The sequence below is a fragment of the Pelodiscus sinensis genome, chromosome 1 (assembly GCF_049634645.1).
Source record: "Pelodiscus sinensis isolate JC-2024 chromosome 1, ASM4963464v1, whole genome shotgun sequence".
In the NCBI taxonomy this organism is placed as follows: domain Eukaryota; kingdom Metazoa; phylum Chordata; order Testudines; family Trionychidae; genus Pelodiscus; species Pelodiscus sinensis.
In genome coordinates this window covers 135,276,531-135,302,046 of record NC_134711.1, presented here as the reverse complement: position 1 = coordinate 135,302,046, position 25,516 = coordinate 135,276,531, and the positions used below count along the sequence as shown (strand labels likewise).

Genomic DNA, 25,516 nt, shown 5'->3' with positions numbered 1-25,516 from the left:
AGTCTCCCCCCTCCACTCTGTGTCCTATGGGTTGAGCCACACACTCCTGATACAAACGGGCTTCAGGGCTAAACCACTCCATGTGAAAGGGGAGGATCATGTGCTGCAAAGCAAAATAATAATAAACTCAAATATAAATTCTCTTTCTTTACTGTCTATCCGATACCTGCTAGCATTTCGGATCCATTACAGGCACGTATGGGAAGAACTAGGGACGGGGGGAGGAGGAGGGGCAAATCATCAAATGGGAAATATTTGGCTGAAAAAAATCTCGGCTTCTGTTCTGCGCTACGCAGGTTTTTATTCCTTTCCTAAAGTGGGTCACGTTTCTAGGCCCGTGTCTCTGTTTTGGGGGTCTGATCTTCTGTGGCTTGTTTTCCAGCACGCCTGCGTGTGTGACTAAAGCAGAAGCAAGGGCTGAGCAAGAGCATAAACTCGCCGTGACTCAGCGGGTTTTAACTGATGGTGGCAGAGCGGTGGACACTGGCCGGGGAGTAATCTGCTGGCAAAGAAGCGGATGTGTCCTTTGTTCCGAACAGGGTATGACTAGCGCAGCTCGTGTGCGCATAACCACCTGTAATGCTTGAACTTCAGACTGTCGGGCGGCTTCCTCCCCTCCCCAGGGCCGCCAAGAGGTGAGCTGGCTGCGGCTGCTGGGGAAGACAGAGCTCGTGACTTGAGTGAGTCACACACCTGCAACCCCACCATAACTGCCTCTGTCAACAGAGCAAAGGGAAGGCAGCCGGCGCTGAGCAGCTCCAGCTGGCTGTGGGAAGGGGATGGGGGAGGGGAAACTGATTGGTTAGAGCTGGGAGGCTAGGCAAAGGGGCTGCACCACTCTCCTGTGCCCCGTGTGTCCCTCGACCCCCCCCCCCCCCCCCGTCAGGAAATTCCTAGACCCGAGCATTTGGCATTGGAAGCAAAATACGCGCCTGAAAGCGAAAATCCTTGGCGCAGGGGAAGGATCCAAACCGAAAACAGGGGCGAAGGCTTTGTTCCGAATAAAAGTGCCATATTCAGGTTGCTATCATTCATGGAATCCATAAGCCATTCGCGTCTGGCCAGTCAGCAGTCACTTATGAAAACAATTCTGAATCCAGAAGGTCTCCCATAGTTTCTAACAAATTAGTAGTCTGAAAATGTGTACTAGAAAGAGTGGGCCCTATCCTAGAGGTCTGAGCTCTGCCTAAGAGACTCGGATATAGTCCCAGTTCTGTCACTAACCTGTTATGTGACCTTAAACAAATAATTTCCTGTGTTTCCCTGTCTGTAAAACGGGATGATGCCAATCTCCTTGGTAAAGTGTGTTGAGATCTGGTGTACAGCATTAGATAAGACTCATGGACTGTGTCTAGACTGCATCCCTTTTCCTTAAAAGGGATGCAAATTAGACGTATCGCAATTGTAAATGAAGCGGGGATTTAAAATCTCCCCTGCTTCATTAGCATAAAAATGGCTGCCGCTTTTTTCCGGCTCGGAGCTTTGCCAGGAAAAAGCGCCAGTCTAGACGCGGATCTTTCGGAAAATAAAGCCTTTTCCGAAAGATCCCTTATCCCTTATTTTAAGAGGGATAAGGGATCTTTCGGAAAAGGCTTTATTTTTCCGAAAGATCCACGTTTTGACTGGCACTTTTTGGCGGCAAAGCTCCGAGCCGGAAAAAAGCGGCAGCCATTTTTATGCTAATGAAGCGGGGGAGATTTAAATCCCCGCTTCATTAGCAATTGCGATACGTCTAATTTGCATCCCTTTTGCGAAAAAGGGATGCAATCTAGACGTAGCCATGTATTATTACTATACCTTATTCAGTATTTGTCATTCGTTCATGTTTAAAAAAGCTCAGTCATCCAGTTAAGGTGCAGAAAATGTACACACAATTCAGTTGACCAAGTGAACAACAGAAATAGCAAATAGTTGAAGTGAACAATTTGTAAATAAGCTACAATCTGGCCATTGTTCATTCAAGTTATTCAGTGGACATTTATAAACAGTAGACATTCCAGGGAAATCAGTATCAGTTCACAAGCCAGTTACTAACCAAGATAACTTCTTAATGAATGAGTCAGCCATCTCAGATCTGTAAATATATATCAGTTTTGCAAAATTATTGCACAAATGGGTCTGCACATGCACACACAGAATCTTAGGGCTGGAAGAGATCTCAGGAGTCATCAAGTGCAGCCCCCTGCCCAAAGCAGGACCAACCCCAACTAAATCATCCCAGCCAGGACTCTGTCAAGCCGGGACTTAAACACCTGGGCTATGTCTACACTGGCCCCTTCTTCGGAATAGGCATGCTAATTTAGAACTTTGGAATAGGGAAATGCGCGGGGGATTTAAATATCCCCCGTGGGATTTAAATAAACATGGCCGCCGCTTTTTTTCCAGCTTGGGGAAAAGCCGGAAAAGAGCGTCCAGACTGGTGCGATCCTCCGCAATAAAGCCCTATTCCAGAGGATCTCTTATTCCTCTTATTCAAGTAGGAATAAGAGATCCTCCGGAATAGGGCTTTATTCCGGAGGATCGCGCCAGTCTGGACGCTCTTTTCCGGCTTTTCCCCAAGCCGGAAAAAAAGCGGCGGCCATGTTTATTTAAATCCCGCGGGGGATATTTAAATCCCCCGCGCATTTCCCGATTCCAAAGTTCTAAATTAGCATGCCTATTCCGAAGAAGGGGCCAGTGTAGACACAGCCCTGTAGAGATGGAGATTCCATCACCTCCTTAGGAAACCCATTCCAGTGCTTCACCACTCTCCTAGGTAAATAGTTTTTCCTAATATCCAACCTAGACCCCACCATGCCACTGCAACTTGAGACCATTGCTCCTTGTTCTTCTATCTGTCACCACTGAGAACAGCCTCTCTCCATTCTGCTTGCTTACCCAGTGCCATCCATTAAGTTTAAGAACATAAGAATAGCCATAGTGAGTGAGACCAAAGGTCCATCTAGCCCAGTATCCTGTTTCAGACCATGACCAATGCCAGGTGCCCCAGAAGGAATGAAAAGAACAGATAATCATGTCACCACCAAGAAGCAAAATTTTTTTAAGGCCGATTTATATCAACTTATTTTAATCAGTGTAACTGATTTTAGTGTTGGCTGAAGCAGAGGCTGAGCTAAGCCACACACCAGGTAATAAAGGTCAAATAGGAACCCAGCTTTCCAGAGTTCAAATCCTGTAATCCGAGATGTCCAAGCTCTGTCTGTGCTGCAGCCCATGGTACCAGAAAGGGGACTTGGGCCATAGTGTGGGTGCAGCAGGATACTTCTGCAGTCACTAGTGACAGCAGACACTCAAACAGTTTTCTGCTGAGCTCTCTCATCTTCCAACAGCTGCTGTTCCTTTTCTAGGAACTATGAAGCAAAAGTCTGGTCCCGCAACTTTGTCCTCCATACTATGCACCAGCCTGCGCTTTTCCTGTTGCCTCTCACCATACCTTTCCTCTTTCTCAAGACCCTCGCTGTGTCTAGACTGGCCCCTTCTTTGGAAGAGGCATGCTAATTTCTAACTTTGGAATAGGGAAATCCGCGGGGGATTTAAATACTTGCAGGAATAAGAGATCCTCCGGAATAGGGCTTTATTCCGGATGATCGTGCCAGTCTGGACGCTCTTTTCCGGCTTTTCCCCAAGCCGGAAAAAAAGCGGTGGCCATGTTTATTTAAATCCCGCGCGGGATATTTAAATCTCCCGCGGATTTCCTTATTCCAAAGTTAGAAATTAGCATGCCTCTTCCGAAGAAGGGGCGAGTGTAGACATAGCCCCTCTGTTTGCTTAGCACTGTGCCTTCTTGTTGACTCTCTGCAGAAATTCAGCTGTGAGTTCATCACAGAAATGCTTCTTGTTGGTGCGACAAAGAAAGGTAGATTGATCCAGGCTCCTGTTGCAGTGGGGGCGAGCTATGGAGCTACAGAGGCAGTGGTTGAGTGGCCTGGAATAGGACACGACACGAGGTTATTGTCTCTCAGAGCTCAATACAGGAGCACAGAAAATATCCTTGCGAATCTGAAAGACATTAAAATGTTACTTTTCCAAACGGAATGTCAATATATTGTGAATGGGATGCAGAGACGTTCCTCGAACACAGTCAGGTTATTCACAGTGAAAGAAGCACTGACACAATTGAAAATTAAAAAGGCTGTTTTCCCCTGAAGAGAGCAGAAGCATTTGGATGTAGGGGGGCAGCTCCGGCCATGCTACAAAAGGGATTTGTACAATTTCAGGCTTTCCACAGTTTGGAGGCTATAATGGTTCTTGTGGCGCCTGATTGGCAAAGGGAGGTGTTATGCTGAGCTGCCCTTGGGAAGCGATCAGTGTATGCAACTGAAACATTCAAATATATAGACAGAACTATGCAGCACTTTAAAGACTAACAAGATGGTTTATTAGGTGATGAGCTTTCGTGGGCCAGACCCACTTCCTCAGATCAAATTGTGGAAGAAAATTGGCATGACCAAAGGGATACAATTTGATCCGAGGAAGTGGGTCTGGCCCACGAAAGCTCATCACCTAATAAACCATCTTGTTAGTCTTTAAAGTGCTGCATAGTCCTGTCTTAGGTTTCAGCTAGACCAGACGAACATGGCTACCTCTCTATTACTATTCAAATATATAGTGACTGAACAGCACATCTATCAGTGGAGTGGCCTGGTAAGCTACTGGGATGGCCCTGAAAAAAACCCTGCACCAAAACGTGACTAGCTATCTGGAATGTCTGGTGCAACTCTCAGCATCTGGGACTGGGTCAGAAGTCATGATGGGATCATAGAATCTTAGGCCTGGAAGAGACGTCAGGAGGTCATCAATCCAGCCTCCTGCCCAAGGCAGGACCAATCCCAACTAAATCAACCCCTCCAGGGCTTTGTCGATCCAAGACTTAAACACCTCTAGGGATGTGATTCCACCATTCCAGTGCTTCCCCACCCTCCTAGTAAAATAGTTTTCCCTAATATCCAACTTACATCTCCCCCACTGTAACTTGAGACCATTGCTCCGTGTTCTGCCATCTTTCACCACTTAGAACAGCCTTTCTCCATCCTCTTTGGAACCTCCCTTAAGGAAGCTGGAGGCTGCTATCAAATCCCCCCTCACTCTTCGCTTCTGCAGACAAAACAAACTCAAATCCCTCAGCCTCTCCCCATAGCTCATGCGCTCCAGCCCCCCAATCATTTTGGTTGCTCTCCGCTGGACTCTCTCCAATGCGTCCACATCCTTTCTATAGTCGGTGACCCAGAACTGGACACAATACTCCAGATGTGGCCTCACCAGAGCCAAATGAAGGGGAATAATCACTTCTCAAGATCTGCTGCCAATGGTCCTCCTTATGCAACCTAATATACCATTCACCCTCTTGGCTACAAGGACACACTGTTGACTCATATCCAGCTTCTCATCCACTGTAATCTCCAGGTCCTCTTCTGCAGAACTGCTACTTAGCCAGTCAGTCCCCAGCCTATAACAATGCTTGGGATCATAGGCGTGTGCAGCACATTTCATTAGGATGAGCACCCAAAGAATTTTTTAAAAATGTACTCTTTGACCCCCCATTAGCCACATCCCCTGGCCCCCATTAGCCTCTGGGGTAATACTTTTGGGGCAATATGGACACATGACCAGAAATAAAAGGTGTCATGTGACCCTCCCCTTCCCTCCCCAAAGACTTTTCCCACCATCCTCTTACCAATAGGGATTAGTTTGGCCCTCACCACCCCCCTCCGCCCCATGCAACTATCCTGCAATTCCTTTAACCCAATGTGCGAGACATTAACTCGGGGGGTGGAGAGGCTAGGGGAAGTGTCCCCTCTAAGAGTTTCCTCCCATGAGCACAATAAATTTTGTGTTGTGCACCAGTACTGAGTTTGTGGCTTGTTTGGATGTGCCACTGTGGCACCCACGTTATTAATAAATATCTCATAAACCTCTACCCTTTCCCTCTGCTGCCCTGTCTCCCCTTGCTCCATCAGCTCCCCTGGTGCCTGCTGCCCCCCCCCCCCAATCGCTCACCCACTTCTGCTGTCCTGACTCCTGCCCTTCTCACTGCCCTCAGCCTTCCTGAGACTTGTCCCCCACCGCCAGCCCTTCTCTGCCCCCTGTGCCCACTCCTCCAATAGCCCCACGCTGATCATGTGAGCTACCCCTCCTCATCCCCTCTCCTAACACCTCCCTCTACACACCTGCCCTGCCTCTCTCCTCTGGTGCTAGTCCCTCCCCTGCAGGTGTCTCCCTTCTGCTTCACCCCAGAATCCCCTGGCACCTGCACCTTCCCTTAGCCCTGCACCCTCCTGGTGCCTCTCCCTTCCCTTACTGCCCCTGCCCCCTTTGCCCTCTTTTTCCCTGACGTCCACCCCCTCACCATCCTCATGCCCCTGTCCCCTCACACATGACTTTCTCCATGCCCACCTTTCTCATGCCCACCCCTTCTTTCAAGCCTTCTCCCAGCACTTCCCCCTTCCCCCTCTAGTCCTCAATGCCTTTACCCTCTCCTCTCCCAGCATCACCCTGTCCCCCCTCCCACTGACACCTCCCCTCCTGCCCTTTTCCTCATTGTCTGTACTTGGCCCCCTGGCATTTGTCTCTCCTCCACCCTGTGCCTTGGTGCCTTCCCCTTTCTTCTCTTGACCTGCCCCCCTCCCCTCAGCACAAGCCCCTTCCTTTCTGACCCTTTCCTCCTATTTTTCCCTCCTCCAGCAGCCGCCAGCTGGTGTGTAACAGAGTTCTAGGGTTGCCCTGACTGTCACCCTTCTGGTGTTCCCCCTACTCTGTCTCTTAAGTTTCTCAGGCCCCTTTTGGGCCACGAACCCTCACCCCGCAGTCTCTGGTTCCCAAAGTTCCGGCAGTCTCCCCATCACTTGGTGCCTGCACTGGGTCCGACTTGTAGGGTTGCCAGGTGTCCGGTTTTCTATCGGACAGTCCAGTTTTTGGGCCCTCTGTCTGGTAAAAAAAATCCAGAAAATATCCGACACATGCAATGTCCGGTATTTCCTGGTTTTCCGGCTGAAGCCTGGTGGTGGCAGGGGGAATGACTGGAAGGTGGGGCGCAATCAGCACTGGGAGCCTCTAGTGGCGGGGGGGCTGGCCAGGAGGAAAGGGTGTGGGAAGCAGAGCTGGCGGGGAGTCAGGGGTCACAGGGCTGGCTGGGAGGAAGGGGGAACCAGGAGAAAGGAGGTGGAGGAAGCAGAGCTAGTGGGGGGGTGTTTGAGGAATGCGGGGTTGGCAGGGAAGAAGAGGGGGGCTGGGAGAAAGGGGGGGTAGGAAGAAGCTCTGGGGGGGCAGGGGCCAGCCGCGCTGCCCCTGCTGCTTTCCCTTCCCCTCCCCAGGCCAGCCTTGTTGCCCCGACCCAGCTGCGTTGCCCCCGACCCTGCGATGACTGGAAAAGGCAAATGAAGTGCCCATCTTTAAAAAAGGGAAGAAGGATGATCCAGGGAACTACAGCCTTAGCCCAGTCCCCAGAAAAATCATGGAGGGATTCCTCAAGGAATCCATTCTGAAGCACTTGGAAGAGGGGAAAGTGATCAGGAACAGTCAGCATGGATTCACCCAGGGCAAGTTGTGCCTGACCAATCTGATTAGCTTCTATGATGAGGTAACTGGCTCTGTGGACATGGGAAAGTCAGTGGCTGTGATATACCTTGACATTAGCAAACTTGTGGAGATTGGGAGAGATAAAAGTTTTCAAAGATAATGGCCAAAAACTCTGCAATGACATTTGCCAACTCCTTTTCTAAATAGTTCCTAACTTGATCTTTCCCCACCTCCTTCCTAACTTGATCTGTCCACCTCCTTCCCATACTGCATTGCCTAGTGCATTAGTCTGGGAGCTGACCTTGTCTGTGAAGACAGAGGGAAAGAAAGCATTGAGTACATCAGCTTTTCCTACATCATCTGTCACTAGGTTACCCCCCTCATCCAGCAAGGGCCCCACAAGCTCTCTGATCACTCTCTTCTTGCTAGTATGTCTATAGAAACCTTTCTTGTTATCCTTCACATCCCTTGCTAGCTGCAATTCCAATTGCGCTTTCGCCTTCCTTGATAACTCCCTTGTATTCTTGAGCAATATATTTATTCTCCTCCATAGTCATCTGTCCAAGTTTCCACTTCTTGTAAGCTTCCTTTTTGTGTTTAAGCTCACCAAGTATGTCCCCAGTAAGCCAATCTGGTTGCCTCCCATATTTGCTTTTCTTGCTGCACATCGGGATGGTTTCTTCGTGTGCCTTTAATAAGGCTTCTTTAAAATACTGCCAGGGCTCCTGGACTCCTTTCCCCTTCATGTAAGCATCCCAGGGGATCCTGCCCATCAGTTTTCTAAAGGAGTCAAAGTTTGCTTTTCTGAAGTCTGGGGTGTGTATTTTGCTACTCTCCTTTCTTCCTTTGGTCAGGATCCTGAAATCTACCATCTCATAATCACTGCTTCCCAGGTTTTCACACACTTCTACTTCCCCTACTAATTCCTCCCTGTTTGTGAGCAGCAGATCAAGCTGCGCATGGCCCCATGTCAGATCCTTCAGCACTTGTACCAGGAAGTTATCCCCAACATTCTCCAAAAACTTCCTGGATTATCTGTGTACTGCTGTATTGGTCTTCCAACGGACATCAAAGATGATTAAAGTCCCCACGAGAACCAGGGCCTGTGATCTGGAAGTTTCTCTCAGCTGTCTGAAGAAAGCCTCATCTACCTCATCCACCTGATCCAGTGGTCTATAGGAGATAACAACCAAAATATCACCCCTATTGCTTCCACTTCTAAACTTAACCCATAGACTCTCAACAGGCTTTTCTCCCTCTATATACTGGAGCTCTGAGCAATCATAGTGCTCTCTTACATACAGTGCAACTCCTCCTCCTTTTCTCCCCTGCCTGTTTTTCCTGAACAGTTTTTACCCTTCCATGACAGTGCTCCTATCATGCGAGTCATCCCACCAAGTCTCTGTTATTCCAATCAAATCATAGTTCTTTGACTGGGACAGGGCTTCTAATTCTTCTTGTTTGTTTCCCAGGCTTCGCGCATTTGTGTACAAACACCTTAGATAACCTTAGGTGTTGTGTACAAACACCTTAGAACACCTTATTCCTTTGAAGTAGGAATAAGAGATCCTCCAGAATAGGGCTTTATTCCGGAGGATCGGGCCAGTCTAGACGCTTTTTTCCGGCTTTTCCCCAAGCTGGAAAAAAGTGGCGGACATCTTTATTTAAATCCCGCTGGGGATATTTAAATCCCCCGCGGATTTCCCTATTCTGAAGTTGAAAATTAGCATGCCCCTTTCGGAAAAGGGGCCAGTGTAGACGTAGCCAAGAGGAGGAAAGAGCCTTCTCCTCCTTCCCCATCCCTCCCAATCCCTACTGCACACTGAGTTGAGCAATCCTTCCCTGGGCAGCCACTTTGCAGACATCGAGGGGAGGGGAAGCCCCCATGTGTCACCTCTGGTGGGCTGTTCCTCGGGGAAAGCATCAAAAAACTCCTCTGAGTACAGTCCCAGAAAATGCAGCAGCTGCTCCTGCAGAAAAGCCTCCTCTGAGACTGATTTCAGTAACAAAGTCACTTCACTGGCCTGTGTCTACTGCTAGCTCCCCTCAGTCATAGAATCATAGAACCATAGAACCATAGGGCTGGAAGAGACCTCAGAAGGTCATCAAGTCCAGCCCCCTGCTCTAGGCAGGACCAATTCCAACTGGATTCTGGGACCAGCAGGCTGCCCTCCCGGCTGCCCAGGTCTCTATGCACCACTGTTGGCTTTGTGCTCAGCACCTGGAAAAACTCTTCATAAAACAGGTCACGTTGCCCAAGATGCGGTTCTGGTCCCTGGTTTTCTGGTACTCAATCTTGAGCTGCTTAATCTGCTCTCTTCACTGCTCACTGATCCAGTAAGTTTCCAACGCTGCCACATTCTGCACTGTTTGCTGGTATGCATGGTCATGCTGGTCACTCTCACTAAAATCCATTGCTCTGCAGGTCTCTCAACAGAGATTAACCAACATCTGGCTGTGCTCCTGTGACCACATGGAACCCTGGGTCCAGGCTTTTCTCTTTCCAAACCCTCCAGTCCCTGCAGAGTTCTAAGACTCTGGGTCTGAGCCTGAGTCTGAGAGATTTGTGTGGAGATAGAAGGGCAGCTTGAGTTCAAGCCTGAGTCTGAAACAAGTCTCACACTGCTGTGTAGATATACCCTCAGAAGCTTGTGTCTCACCAACAAAGTAATCCAACATGATACAATTTTGGGTACAAACACAAAACAACCTGGCTACGTCTAGACTGGCATGATTTTCCGCAAATGCTTTTAACGGAAAAGTTTTCTGTTAAAAGCATTTGCAGAAAAGAGCGTCTAGATTGGCACGGATGCTTTTCCGCAAAAGCACTTTTTGCGGAAAAGCATCCGTGCCAATCTAGACACGCTTTTGTGCAAAAAAGCCCCGATCGCCATTTTAGCCATCAGGGCTTTTTTGCGCAAAACAATACTGTGCTGTCTACACTGGCCCTCTTGAGCAAATGATTTGCGCAAGAGGGCTTTTGCCCGAACGGGAGCAGCATAGTATTTCCGCAAGAAGCACTGATTCCTTACAGTAGGAAGTCAGTGTTTTTGCGGAAATTCAAGTGGCCAGTGTAGACAGCTGGCATGTTTTTCCGCAAAAGCAGCTGATTTTGCGGAAAAACTTGCCAGTCTAGACACAGCCCCTCAGTCTGAACAACAATTTCACCTGAAGAAATGGGTTTTGCCCACAAAAGCTCATGATACTATATATTTATATTTTTGTTAGTCTCTAAGGACACGTCTACACAGCAGCGTTATTTCGGGATAACTGACATTATTCCGAAATAACATAGTGTGTATCTACACTTCAAGCTTTTATTTCAAAATAATGTTCATCTGGAGGACTTCTTAATCTGACTCCTGGTAAACCTCATTTCACAAGGAGTAAGGGAAGTCGAAGGAAGAGTGCCCTTCCTTCAACTTCCTGCTGTGTAGACAATGCCAAAAGCTGAATTAAGCTATTTTGACTTCAGGTACACAATTTCCGTAGCTAAAGCTGCGTAGCTTAATTTGACTTTAGCCCTGCTGTGTAGATGTGCACTAAGGTGCCAGAGGACAGCTCATTTTTAAAGTTACAGACCAACACAGACTCTGAAACCTCAGTCTGTGTCTGTTTTAAACTTTTCCTTCATCAGTTCAATTACACATGGTCTATGAGATTTTATGGCCATGTCCCTAATTCCTGAATAAGAGCAGCAGGATCTTCATAGACATTTCCTCAGACTAAATCAGTAGAGTAAAACAGCTGCTTCCAACTGAGCACTCAACTCCTTGGTGAGGCCATGGCATAGAAGAAGGAATAACTCCCATTGCCTCCTTCAGCCAAAATTCCAGCAGGGGGATCGGATTCTCTCAGTACAAGAAAGTATTTATTCAGCAAGGGATGGGCAGGGTAGAAGGCAGCTGGTGCTGATAAACATAAATTTAGGAGAAAGAGAAAGGCCTGACCATTTACTAAGAAGACAGGATTAATGTACCCTGAGAAGCTGGTCGGGGGGCTGTTAGGAAGGAAGTGCTGAGGCCAGGTCTGCACTAGAGAAAAAAGTTGAACTAAGATACACAGCTCCTGCTATGTGAATATGTAGCTGGAGTCGACATGCTGGAGATGGAATTTTTGCGGCTGCCCCTTTGAGGGATATTGATGGGAGGAGTCTGGGACACTTCCAAGGCTTTCCCTGCTGCCGGGGAATCCAGCCAATAGCAGCATGGGGAGGCGTTGCCTGTTGGCATTGCGTGAAGGTAAGTAAGCCGCTGGGGACTGGGAGAGGTGAGAAAAAGTGGCGCGTGGCTTAGAGGTGCAGAAAAGCGGCACTCAGCTGGGCTGGGAGGGGCTCAGGGAACTGACACACCACTCAGCTGGGCTTCGGGGGAAAGGGGAGCCAGGAAGCCCACTATGGAGGGGTGTGTGGCAGCAGGGAGCCTGACATGACCTCCCCTGATTCAGAAAAATCCTTCATGTGGGACCAGTCAGGTCCAGAGGGTGTTGGACCAGGGAGGCCCAATCCCTACCCCCAGACTGCTCCTGCATTCTCCCCTTTGGCCAGACACCCACTGTCCTGGCCAGGCACCCTACCCCCAGTCCACTCCTGCATTTATCATTGCTCGCGCACCCTCCCTCCTGGCCACACACTGCACCCTCCCTTGCTCTTGCTCTTGTCCCCTGGGTCAGACACCCTACTCCCAGACTGCTTCTGCAACCTACCTCCCACCCAGACCTTGCAACCTCTCTCTCTTCTGCCCCCCACCTCCCTCCCAGATCCTGCACCCCATTCCTATCCCACTCTCTGGCAGCCCTGTCCCACACACTGAACCCCTCATTTTTGTCCCTACCCCAGAACGTCAGAGGGCTCCATAAAATCCACCAGAAATGTAAATCTGACCTATGGGAAAACCTGAACCTCAGTCCTCCCTGTCCCTTCCCCTCTCCCCTTGGGGCTGGAATGCCAGAGGAGTGAGGTGTCTCAGTTGGGGCCACCTCAGGGCGGGTTGGGGTTTTGAGAGTTCTTTTGCTTCTCCCTTGTGTGATCCCCAACTGATTTTTTTGTGGATCAGTGGCCTCTGACCCAAAAAAGGTTCCCTGATAAACATGAGAACGTTAACATGCTTAATCTGTTTAATAATTTAAATTAAACCATTCTCCCTAGCTGTAGCACTAGAAAAATGGTTCAGACATAATTATATAATTAATGGTGAGTTTCCATTAGCAACTGGTAGTCCACGGAAGGGTGGGAGTTAAGAGGGTGGAACTTCCTGTGGTAGGTGGGTGGGCTGTAAGGGGTCAGGGGGCAAGGCTAGTGTGTCCCTATTTTTGGTTCAGAAAATATAGTCACCATAGGTATGGAAGAATTCTGCTTCCTTTGTAGCAAGGTCATCCCAGCTGCTGGGCATGCCCAGATATGATGATGATGGTCATGGGGTCCATGGTTCAGATTAGGCACTTTGTGCTTCCCATAATATCATTACAATGAGGGAGTGAGAGTAGGGCCAGAACATCACAAACTCAAACATTCAAGAGAATGAGATGAGAGGGGCAATACTATAGGGTGTTTTAGGTCTGCGGCTCAGTACCTCAAATCACAGTGTCTTTGTGGAGTTTACCCACATGCAGCAGGTACAAAGATTGTCAGATGTATTGATGTTGTGTTGTGAGGTAGACACTGGCCTCTCTGGGTACTGTGGTGAGAACCCATCAAACTCATTTCAGTCTACTAACCACTGCTGGTTGCTTGGCTACTGTACTATGGCTAGCCTTAGACTCATTGAACCATCCGGTTAGTGCTGGACAGGACCTGGACTTTTCCTGCCCAGGAAACTTGACACATTTTATTACATTTGTTACTTTGTTACATTTTTGCCATCAAGATGAAAGGAAGTTAAGGGATTCCTCCATCCCTGATGGAGTCACGCCTCTCTGTGCATGGCTAAACCACCTCTGACAGAAGTGTCTCATTCCTAAAAGCTGATAAAAATCCTTCTTAAGAGGAAATTGCTTAGCATTTGGAGCTCAGATTACAGAAAACATCTTCCCCTCAGAGGATTCCTCCCAGACTCTCTTATACACTCCCTTTCCCAATCTCATATCCACAAGCTGAATACAATCTGCATATTTTTTTCAAGAACAAAACAAATGTTTTCAATGAAGTGCAGTTTAATATAACTTTGTTTGCCAAGTGGGAGTATCTCTCTCCTTGATTATGCAGCAGCAATTTTGTTTACATGGAAAAATAAATGGATCAATTCTGACTCCTCACTGCAGCATAATCACCCCCGGGGACATGAGGTTAATCACATGTCAAAGAGGTGACATTTAATGGGAAACAGTTGATAAATTACTTGCAGCTCATCACCTCTTCTGTCTGGCTCATCTTCCAGCCTGCTGTTGTGTGGAGTCACAGCATTATTTCTGTTATATGTGTGACGTAGTGGGGGTACTTGCTGGGCTGTGGTGACCCCTGCCGTCTGGAGCAAGACCCAGCAGGGAAAACCTCACTATGCAAAGGTAATGCCAAACTTGTTGAACCAGACACCCCCCATGGAGAGGAACAAAGGAAGGTGGAATGCTGCCCTGGCTGGGGGGCAGGGCTGGAAGGGAGTTAGTTAGTTGGTGGCTGTCTGGGAGCATGGAGGAGACAGCCTAGGGAAAGGGGCTGGAGTTTAGGGGCCCAGACTCCCCCATCTCAAGGGGGCCTGAGGCATCCTAGCCCAGCTCTGTGACCAGATTACATCTGTGCTGTGCTGTATCCTGGAGAGGCAATAAACTTCCTCTATTCCACCGGCTGGTGCAGTCTGTTTGTGCCATTTTGGGGTGCAGGAGACGGGGGACCCCCAACGCGCCGTCACAATATGCTTGTCGAACTTGTTGGGAATGAAGGCCCTGAGGGAAAGGAAGGATGAGAGCGCCTTCTGGAATGTTAGTGTGTGCATGGATGACTTTGGTGATCTGCACCAGGGTTTGAGCATCTGGGGTTAGCCTTGTTTGAGTGTGAGCTGCCACAGTGCAAAGCCCTATAGATGTTACTGTGTCCTCATTGGTGCTGTGGTCTCTCAAGTATATCATTAGGACTTCTGGGGCACATCCCACATTTCTTTGTATTGCAGTGATCTGAGCCATTTTCTGACTCTTTCCCAGTGAATTGTTGGAGAATCAACATTTAATTGAGTTTTCCTCTGTTCATATTTATTATATAAAAACTACAGCCCCCACCCCCAATTACAGTTACAATAGGAACAGTACACAGAGACAAAAAGAAAACATTCCCACCCTCCACATCCCAGGTTCTGAGAATGAAAAAGTCAGTTTGATGTCATAGGCCCTTTGTGAATTGTCATTTTGGGAAACTCATGTGTTTTCCTCAACCATTATTAGCAACTGAACAACTGCATAAATAATAGGATTTGGAGGTACAGGTGCACTTGAAAGCAAGTTGAAGAGAGTCTGTACCATAGGTAGTATGGAACTACTGCATTAACAACTCCCTGGGACCAAAAGAAAATACTCAGCAAATGTCACTTCTTGTCAGGCAGATGCTGAATCTTCTTGTGTCCAAAAAAGTGCAAAAGCTGATTGTATATAAGCCTGGACATGCAACGGTGAAACTCTCAGATTTGAGGCCAAGAGATCCCAAATGTGGATGTTATAATAGTACAATGTGTTGCACAGCCTGATCCAGTACAGGCTTCTCATGCAAGCTATATCTGACATACAATGAAATAGCTACTACCATAGATCCCTGTACTGCAAGGAATTCGTGTTATGTCAAAGATAGAACAAGGCCCCATTGAGACAACTGGACAATTCAAAACTGCTAGGTGACATTCTGAACAATATTTCTTCGTCATCTTCTGGTAGTGACTCTAAGTACGTCTCAGTACCAGCTAGCAATCTTGTACGAAGCCTGACAAACCAATTCTATCCAAAATGCTGCTTTCATAGCATTTGTTCAAAGTGGTTCATGTAAGGTGTCTAATATAAATTTGCATCATACTGATCTTTGTTATCATTGCAAGAGTAAGTGCAGATTATATTTAAGAATTTGGGTATCTGCACTGAATTTTGTGCCTATGGCAGAGCTGACAAACAGGTTTTGGGTTAGGCTAAGGACCATCTTTCTGTTGGGCATGACAATGAAGCATGATAAGCCAAGACAATGGAAGCAAAATCTGCATATGGAATAAATGGGAATGGAAGACAGCAGAGACTAAACCCCAGACAATGGACCTTGGCGATATAAACAGAAGGCAAAAAGGATGCCATTTTATCCTTCATCGAGGAAGCCAAAAGGACAGCACCTTTTTACATTTCTGAAAATTGAGTGCTGGTTAGTGATTCTGGGATTTTATTTTTGGCAAATAACGGCTTTAGACAAGTATGTTAGCCAATGAGAGTTAAGTTCTCTAAAAAAGAAGTGGGTCCACTAAGCACTGAGGATGGGGTGGAAAGGAAAGATAATGTAGGCATGGTTCAACATCATACTTTGCCTCAATGTTTAATTAGAGTTTAGGGATAGTGGAAAGGGACTACATCCGACATGGATGAGGAGCTGTCAGAGTAGTCGGAAAGGATAACTGGAGTAGCTATGTTTTGGGAGAGCAAAGCAGGGCGCTTAATAATGCAAAAGCAGAGCTAGTTGTAAAAATACAAGAAAAAAATGTTAAATTGCTTGTTGTTTCCAGGATGCACAATGGGGCCTGCCCTTGATGATACTTTTTGCCATGTCTCCTCTAGACATTTTTATCTAAACAGTGGCTGGCTGGTATAGTTCCTTGAATTTTAAGTATATAAAAATACCTAAGAGTCTCCATGTGAAAAATGCAAAATGCTGGGTTGATATTATCTACATCTGCTTCTTTCTTGGGTGGGAGGAAGCAAATAATGTTTGCTTTGAAGCTAGGCCCTTGTTTCAATGCGGGAAAGTCTCTTTCGGAAAATGTGAACTGGTTCTCCTTCTGTGCAGAGCTGTATCCAGATCTGATGGTTTTTCTGCAGCTAGTGTCCTGTGGCTGGATGGCTCCCACGTTTCTAGCTCTGGAGTGTGCAGCTTGTATCCCTTCTGCGGGTGAAACCTGCCCTATAAGAACAGATGATGATAACTGTAGCTCTGCCTTATGCTGTTAATAGCAGCACCTGCTACCAGAAAGAGAGCCTTTTGTGTGCACAAAGGGCCAAGTGCTTTCTGCAGCTGACAGCAGCCCCTTAGTGGTGGGCTGGGCTGGGGGCACTTCTGCCATAGAGCTTCTCATTGTAGCACACACAGTGTGAGGAAGGTAAACTCCCCTAGCCAGAGCACCTGCCTCCCACGGAGCCTCCACAAGGCACTGGCGTAGACTCCTGGGGGGGTCTAGGAGCCTAGGATCTGGTGGAAGCTGATCTCGAGCAGTGGCTGGAATGCAGCCCCAGCACAACCCAGGCAAGCAAGAGTTATAATTCCACATTATGCCTGGCTCGTACCTAACCGTGTCTGTTCCTGCGTATTACTTTTGCTCCCATCTCTTAGATCTCAGTCTTAGCTGATGATGTTTTTTCTATAAATATAGCAGTTCTGTGCTATTATAAAGGACTGATCTTTAGTTATATCAGTCTAGCTGGGTATACACTGTGAGTATCCAGTGGTTAAGGGCTGGACACTGCAGGTGGATGCTTTAGAAGTGGTTGGGGATGGGATGCACTCAATGTTTATCTGCAAAGTGAACTTAGAACTGGCATAAGCTCTGCAGAGATGGTTGAGTAGCTGGTAGTGAAACCCACCTACCACATGAATACAGCTACCCTCTTGCTGGAGGCAAGGGGAGGGGAGAGAAATACTGTGACTATCTATCCTGGGCACCCCAACAAAGTCGCACAGTGTTGTAGTTGCTAGGAGCAGTGTACAGGGACCTCCCCTGTGTCCTGGACTGCAGGGTCACATGGACCTGCACCCACAAGAAGTGAGTGGCAAGGAGCCACTCCAGCCTCGCTACACTGCTGGTGGTGGCAGTGAGGGCCCCCATGGCATTTTATGTTACCTGGGAGTAGCAGGCCGGCCTTGGGGACACACGGGAGGGGGAGAGTATGCAGGGCAGCAGGGGGACTGAGGGTTGCAGGGGGCATGGAGCGCAGGGGGTGAATTTTTCTGGAGCCCAGCCATTGGCCAAGAATGTTCCTGCTTCCATAGCACCACAGGCCCATATAACTCACTGCCTATGCAAAGAAGAATGTTAAACACACACGAAATCATTCAGAAGAGTTGTCTGCAGATTGCTCTGATTTGTGCTGCGCAAAATGCTGATGGACAGGTTGAAACCCTTCTCATGGGGTATGACAGGCACCATCAGCAGCCAAGTTTCCTGAGTGTGCCATAGGACTCCGAGTCTGGGAACCTGTGCTGAAACAGAATGGATGCAGCTGGAAATTCTTCGTCTCAAACTACAGCAAGAGGAAAAAGAGAAGCAGTGCCAGCCCAAAGTCAAGATACAGGAACTAGAAAAGGAGAACTCTCAGCCAGCAGATAGCCTTCCCCAAAAACCACATAACTGGGAGAAATTATGCCTTTGCATACAGAAAGATATATTCTGTTTGAAGTGTTTGGGACGGGCAGGTGTAGGCCTGCTATTCAGCCAGTATCTTTATCTTCAGTAAAAATCCAAATAATACTCCCGCAGAAATTCTGCGCCACTGCATAATGCAGAATTCACCCAGAATTAATACTTTGTGCAGAATTAGAGCTGCAATGCTGGCATGTGCTGCTGGCAATATTCCCTCTAATTTTTCCGATCCATGTGCATGTGATGGGGCATCTGCTCAGCACTGGCCCTTTAAGGGAAGGATCCAGTCCTGGGAGAGGGCTGAGAAAGCAGAGCCCCAGCTGAGGCAGAGACAGCCAATTGGGGCCAAGTGAGGGCTGTATAAATAAGGGCTCCAGGAGTATGTCTACACTGCAGAGGTATTTTTTGAAAAACAACTGTTTTTCCGAAAAACTTCACTTATGTCCACACTGCAATTGCGTTCTTTTGGAAAAAGCAGAGGGTTTTTTCTGACATTGGTAAACCTCTTTCTACGAGGAAGAAGCCGTTTTCCCAAAAAGCTCTTTCGGAAAAGGGTGTGTGTGGATGGGGAAGAGGGAGTTCTTTCGAAATAAGAAGAAAAAGGAAATAGCGTGCTATTTTTAGAAAAAGCTGGGGCTGGGGAAGGCAGGCAGAGCTGGGGATCCTTGACCTGACATCACTCTTAGGCAGCAGGGCCTGAGCCAAGGCCTGACCATACTAAGGCTGCAGGCAGAAACCAGGCTAGAAAGAGGCAGCAGGTCCACAGCCCCTTGCCAATGATGAGTGGCCAGTTCAGACTGCAGTTTGCCCCTGTAGCAGAAGCTAGATGGACTGGCAGTGGGTCATGAGGAAAGGTGGGCGTAGAGGGTTGGGGGTTTCCTGAGAGGGAGGACCCCGGAGTGTGGGGGCACTGCAGCAGGGAACTACCCAGAGGGAGGGACGCAATCTAGGAGGGACGTGTGTCCTTATATAGGGTGGAGGATGCACTTAGCCAGGGTGCACTCCAGACCCAAAAATCTAATTCCCAGAGTGTCCAGCAGGAGGCGCCATGGCGGTGAGAGTGCAGAATAAATATTTATGTGCACCAAGGCATGTGTGAATGTGCACCATCAATAGAAATAAAACCTAGTTGTGGCTGCTCTGCTAATGAGCTGGGCATCCTTTGAATCTCTCTTGAGCAGCTGCAGAAGCTTACAGGTTACAGTGAGCACTGTCGGCCCGACTCTGTCAAATGCAGACCACCATGAGCAGGGTGCCCAGCCTACTAGGGGTACAGGTTTTACATGCTCGAGCTGCCTGGCTTGAGTGCCTGGGAAAGCCAGCTCCGACAAAGGGTAAAGGATGGTTGCAATGCACAGAGTCCCCTGGTGGGACAGTAAAGAAGCTGGTGGGAGGAGGGATGCCCTGCAGCTTGTCTCAGGGGAGAAGGAGGTGCACATATCTAGACCTAGAGTGCTGCACAGCTGGCTCAGGAGGGAGGGGGTATTGGATCTCAGGGCCTGAGGTTTCCCATGCCGTATGCAGCCCCCTTACATAAGAACATAAGAACAGCCATGCTGGGTCAGACCAAAGGTCCATCCAGCCCAGTATCCTGTCTGCCAACAGTGGCCAATGCCAGATGCCCCAGGGGGAGTGAACCGAACAGATAATAATCAAACAATCTCTGTCCTGCCATCCATTTCCACCCTCTGACAAACAGAGGCGAGGGACACCATTCCTTACCCGTCCTGGCTAGTAGCCATTAATGGACTTAACCTTTCTTCAGCACCTGTCAAATGGAACAAGGTTCTCATAGATGTTTCTTTAAATCTCTGCTACTGAGAGAATCTTTTTCTTATTGTTTGTATTGTTGACATAATTGTTGACTGGCATTTTGAAAAAATTACCAAAACAATATGTAACCCCCTTTTTCCTCCCCAGGTTACTCGGGAGCAGGTCACACTCACTGGAGTGCCTGGGCACCTGATGGTTTTAACATAAAAGGAGATCCTGAGCACCCCAGTGGTGATGATGTTTAGTTGGGGAAAACCCTATCCACCCCCTTGCTGCTGTCCCTTGCTCATAAAGAACATACAATGGCAGTGCCTCCACATGGCTGGCCCTGTACATACTAATGGTGTGCCTTGGGAGACTCCAGGAATGAAGTTATTCCAGCAATAATCTGGATCTAATTACATTTGAATGAACAACCTTTATTTAGCAACTTAAAGAAAACATGGGTTTAACAACTTAACAGTGAATAACATTAACTAAGTACACAGCAATAATAGGAAACTTATCTATCAGCATGTGCACTGCCACCATTTATCCCACTCCTCAGAACTCACAGTATCATACATTTGCTTGCATGGGCATGCTTGAAGATTTTGCAGCTGGAGTGGATGATTCTAGTCTCCTGCTGTGTCCTGGATGCAGAGTAGCTTCTAACCACAGGTACAGCCAAAGGGCAATCAGAAGTAGCCTGCTAGATTCCAGTCCCAAAGGCGCTCAGTCCTAGTCTGTAGCTGCAACCTAACAGCTCCTGGACTGGATAAAACTCCTCCATAACAGCCTGGCTCTCTTTCTGTTCCAAAAAGAAAGGGAAGAGTCCACAGACTGCTGGGCCTCTCTTCACACACATGGAGAGACCCATGACCCAATCAAAGAGTCACTTCCTTCCTGGTTTCCTCCAGGGCTATTGGGAATTGTAGTCTCTTGGGCTAGATTGCAGCACACAGGATCTTCCCAGAGAATAAGCAGAGGCACCTTTAGTAAGAGGACTACAAATAGAAATGAGAATGATTATATTGTGTAATTTTGACAAATACACAGAATTTTACCAGATTTAAAAAACATCGAGCACCAATTTTTGACTGAGGGGGCACAGAATCTCCCCAGGAGATTAATAAAGAAAACAAGGAAAGAGAGAAAAATGTACAGCGAGGCCCTTGTGGGGAAAAATTAGAAATCATGAAGAGCCTTATAAACAACTGATGTACCTGGTAAGCATCAGGGTTAGTCCTGAGGCTGCTTTTCATTGCCAACCACTGTCTGATTCATGCCCTCCATCCCTAATGTCTGAATGCCTTTCCATTAGCAACTACTACCTCAGAGGCAATAATTTCTGTCATGGACCATTTGCTTTGCCAGATGGAGATGCCCCATGTGGCTATCACAATGGCCCTCTATTTGTCTCACAATGTGCCAATCCTTTTCTTCCTCAGTGTAGCATCAGGCATGCTGAAACCTCTTCCTCTCACCAGAAAACAGTAGGAAGTCTGAGTGGTTTCACCGTACATAAAAGCAAGAAAGAAGGTGTATTTGATGCCAATTTCCTTTCAACTCTCTGGGTGCGGTCCTGTAGCACTACATGACAGTTCTTCATTTGGTGACTAGTGTCACTCAACACCGGTCAAAAGTTTCATTCGGCATTGGATTCATTAGCTATCCCAGAATCACTTTGGGCCTATTAGCTCTTGGGCTAGGGAACTGAATTAGCCACTTCCAGCAGATGAAGGTTAATTATGCAGATGCCAACCACTCCTTTGTCCTGTTAGGCAATGACGGTTTTCTCTCTGTTTTCTGAAGTTTCTTACATTTACGAAAGACCTTTTCACATCTGCAAAACTGATCTAAAGGCTTTGCCTAAGCTCCAGATGCTGAAACACCGCAGTTAGTACGATAGGATTTTACAAAGCAACTCTATATGTTACAAAAAGCAGCACCATTGGAGAGAAGCCAAAACCCAAGATTGTAACACCCTGTCTGATATTTCATACTGCCATGCCAGGTGGAGGGTGTATTGTTATTTCTGATCCAATGAGCACCAAAGAACTACACATGCTTAGGGACCCTGTGAACCACAGGGAGGATTTTGGATGCTATTTTTTTCTCAAATGCTGCACTGTTTACACTGTTCCTTCAAAGGTCCCACTTAAGCACAATCCTACAAACAATTCCTGAAACTGCTAAGCAGTTGTCTCGGGAACTGGGCTGGAGTGGACTGGCAGTTGGGGGCAGGGTATCTGGATGGCAATGAGTGAGTGAGGGGGTGGGGAGCAAAGTCTGGATGTGAGAGGGTGGGGGCACGTACTTGTTTTTGCTCTGTGTTGCAGGCACCATGTAACATGTACTCTCTCTGCTCCCATTCTCTTGAAGGAAACCTCCAGGAATGATTAGCAAGGGAAGCCTCCAGGGGGAAGGAAAATGGCAGCGTATGGAGCCAATTTTGGTTCCACTTGTTCCTGAACACTGGAAGAAGGAAGAGGGCAGTGCATTTGTTCCCTGCACACCGGATCTGGTGGGGAGGCTCAGGGCTGTCTCCCCCATCCAGTGGTGGATAAAGTACCCCAAAAAGTTATTTGAGTAAAAGTACTGCTACTTTGAAAAAAATGTAATTAAGTAAAAGTCAAAGTATCCTTCTGGAAAACTATTTGAGTAAAAGTACAAAAGTATCGCATCTTAATTGTACTCAAGTATCCAAAAGTAAAAAGTAGCCTTCCTATGGAAATCTATGGTTAACCACCCAAGTTATCATAAGGCACCATTATTTTTCATACACACAATGTGCATTTATATACAGGGCTTGACAAATAATGTAATCTACTCGCTCGTGGCGAGTAGATTATACCCCAGAAGAGCCAGCGCAGAGAGATCTGCGCATGCACAGAACGATCTGCGCATGCGCACAGCGCAGAACCGTGTGGCTGGCGAGCGGGGCTTGCCGCTGCTTGGCGAGCCCGGTTTATATATATGCATATATACGTGTGTGTGTGAGAAACAAAAATAGCCGTTGATGAAGCTGATGCTCCTTCTGGAAAACTGTAAATCAGAGGTAGGGAAACCTTTTTGGGTTGGGAGCCACTGACTTATGGAAAAGTCAGGTGGGGTCACACAAGTGAGAGGCAACACCCTCCAAAAAACAAACAAAACCTACTCACTGATGTAACCTTGAAATCTGGCTAATAGGAGCAGCAGAGAAACTCTCATGAGCAGTTTCCAGTACAGCCTTCCCCCAGCTGGGGGAAGCATGAGCATCAACACATGGACTGTGCTTCTTCTCCTCCCCACACTGGATCTGGCCCATGAGGCTCAGGTTTCCCCACTCCTGCATACAGGACTGGCCTTAGGGAAAATGGCACCCTAGTCAAACTTGCATTTTGGCGCCCTGGCCCCCCTACCCCGGGTATCGTGCCCCCCGCATTTCCCTTGAAAGCTGCTCAGTCCCTTGCTTCCCTTAGTACAGGGCTATTGTCTCTCCCCCTTGCAAAGGGAGTTGTCATAGGTTAAGAACATAACATAAGAACATAAGGCTGTCATAGTCCTTGACCAAGCCCTTCCTTTCAGAGCTACATGGGGAATGGACTGTTGTAGCTTAAATCAGGGGTGGGGAACCTAAGGCCTGGGGTCTGGATGTGGTCCCTGGTGTGCCTGCATCTGGCTCCTGAGGCTCAGAGCCACACCCCCCTCACCTCTCTCCAGTACTGGGAGCCTGTGACAGTGCTCCAACCTCCTGCCATCCCCCCAGGGGGCTGGAGCACACAAAGTCTACAAGTCTGGCCCCCCCAAAGCTCTAGTGTGCGAGGGGAATGTCTTTCTTCTCAGCTTGGGGCCACATCAGTGAGGGGTCTGGGTTTTTTTTCTCACTTATTGTGGCCCCTGACTGATTTTTCTGTGGGTCAGTGGCCCCCGAAACCAAAAAAGGTTCCCTACCCCTGGATTAAATATTTTCCCTCAGATACGACACACAGACAGCAGCTGCTGTTTTTGAATCACATTAGATTATGAAATGAAATAGTGGGTAAAAAATCCTTGGTAGGTCACTTGCCCTTCACTTTGAAGAAGCACTGGCAGCTCCCTTGCTGCACAGCCCTTGCCCTTTATGGCTGGTGTTTGGTCTGCAGCTCATGGTGAACGCCCTGCTGTCAGATGGGGGCTGCATCTTGTGCATGTGGCCTTCCTGCAGCCCTGTGGCCACTCCTGACTCACCAGGAGTGCCAGTTCAGATTGTGGAGGGGCTGGGGAAGTATCCTCTGGAATCAAACTTCAATGATTCCAGAGGATACTTAGGCACCTGAAATCTCTAGGGATCTGAGTTTTTTGTTTTGTTTGTTCTTTGCAAATAACTTAGAAATTAGCTGGTTTCACAGTACAGGCAGTCCCCGAGTTACGCGGATCCGACTTATCCGCAGTTACGAACGGGGCCCTCTCCCTGGTCTCCAGCAGACCAGGGAGAGGAAGCAAAGCGGTGGACCACGCGGGCAGCGGACAGCCCAGACGCGTCTGGGCTGTCCGCTGCCCTTGGGCTCCGCGGCTTTGCTCTGCTTTGCTCTGCTTTGCTCCCTGTCTCCCTGGTCTGCAGACCAGGGGGACGGGGAGCAAAGCAGAGCAAAGCCGCGGAGCCTGAGGGCAGCAGGACAGCCACGGCGCGTCTGGGCTGTCCCGCTGCCCCCGTGCTCCGAGGCTTTGCTCCGGACGCCTGTGGTACAGCAGCTGGGGCGCTGCAGGTTGGTCCCGTAGCGCCACTCTGGGCGCTACTGGACCAACCTGGCAGCACCGCAGCTGCTCTGCCCCAGGCGTCCTGATTCAGCCACTGCTGGTCAGTTTCAGCAGCGGCTGAATCAGGACGCCTGGGGCAGAGCAGCTGGGGTGCTGCTGTGTTGGTCCAGTAGCGCCAAGGAGCGGCGGCGCTACTGGACCAATCCAGCAGCACCCGAGCTGCTCTGCCCCAGGCGTCCCCAAGTCAGCCGCTGCTGAAACTGACCAGTGGCTGACTACAGGAAGCCCCTGCCCCGGGCTTCCTGGAATCAGCCGCTGATCAATTTCAGCAGCAGCTGACTTGGGGATGCCTGGGGTTCTTAAGTTGAATCTGTATGTAAGTCAGAACTGGCGTCCAGATTCAGCTGCTGTTGAAACTGATCAGTTTCAGCAGCGGCTGAATCTGGATGCCAGTTCCGACTTACATACAGATTCAACTTAAGAACAAACCTACAGTCCCTATCTTGTACGTAACCCGGGGACTGCCTGTACATAGAAATCCTGAAATATTTCCATCAGTAATAATTATTTACAGATAGGGAAAGCAAGAAAAATGCTTCCTGAGCACTTGTTAGAGTTAAAATTCAATGATATAAACTTCTGAACTAGGCTTGTCACAAATGGACGAGTGAATGAATAGTTACATCAACAAATCTTCTCTGGTGTTAGGATAATTATTCTGTAAATCTGGATGGCTGTGTCTAGATTGGCATGATTTTCCAGAAATGCTTTTAACGGAAAAGTTTTCCGTTAAAAGCATTTTCGGAACACAGCATCTAGATTGGCACGGACGCTTTCCCGCAAAAGCACTTTTTCCGGGGCTTTTTTGCGGAAAACAAATCTCAGCTGTCTACACTGGCCCTTTTGCGCATAAGCTTTGCGCAAAAGGGACTTTTGCCTGAACGGGAGCAGAATAGTATTTCTGCAAGAAGCACTGATTTCTTACAGTAGGAAGTCAGTGC

At 48.2% G+C, this 25,516-nt stretch overlaps 1 long non-coding RNA gene across 2 annotated transcripts; it reads left to right on the top strand.

Annotated features, from left to right (window-relative positions):
* Window positions 1-41: 41 nt before the first annotated feature.
* Window positions 42-24,320, top strand: LOC142819004 (uncharacterized). 2 transcript variants are annotated; one of them, XR_012896688.1, is made up of 3 exons: window positions 42-192; window positions 383-635; window positions 22,176-24,320. It is a non-coding gene; the product is annotated as an uncharacterized LOC142819004 (long non-coding RNA). The 2 variants fall into 2 exon arrangements; XR_012896687.1 differs by having other exon boundaries at window positions 383-540; window positions 22,176-24,316.
* The last annotated feature ends 1,196 nt before the right edge of the window (window positions 24,321-25,516 follow it).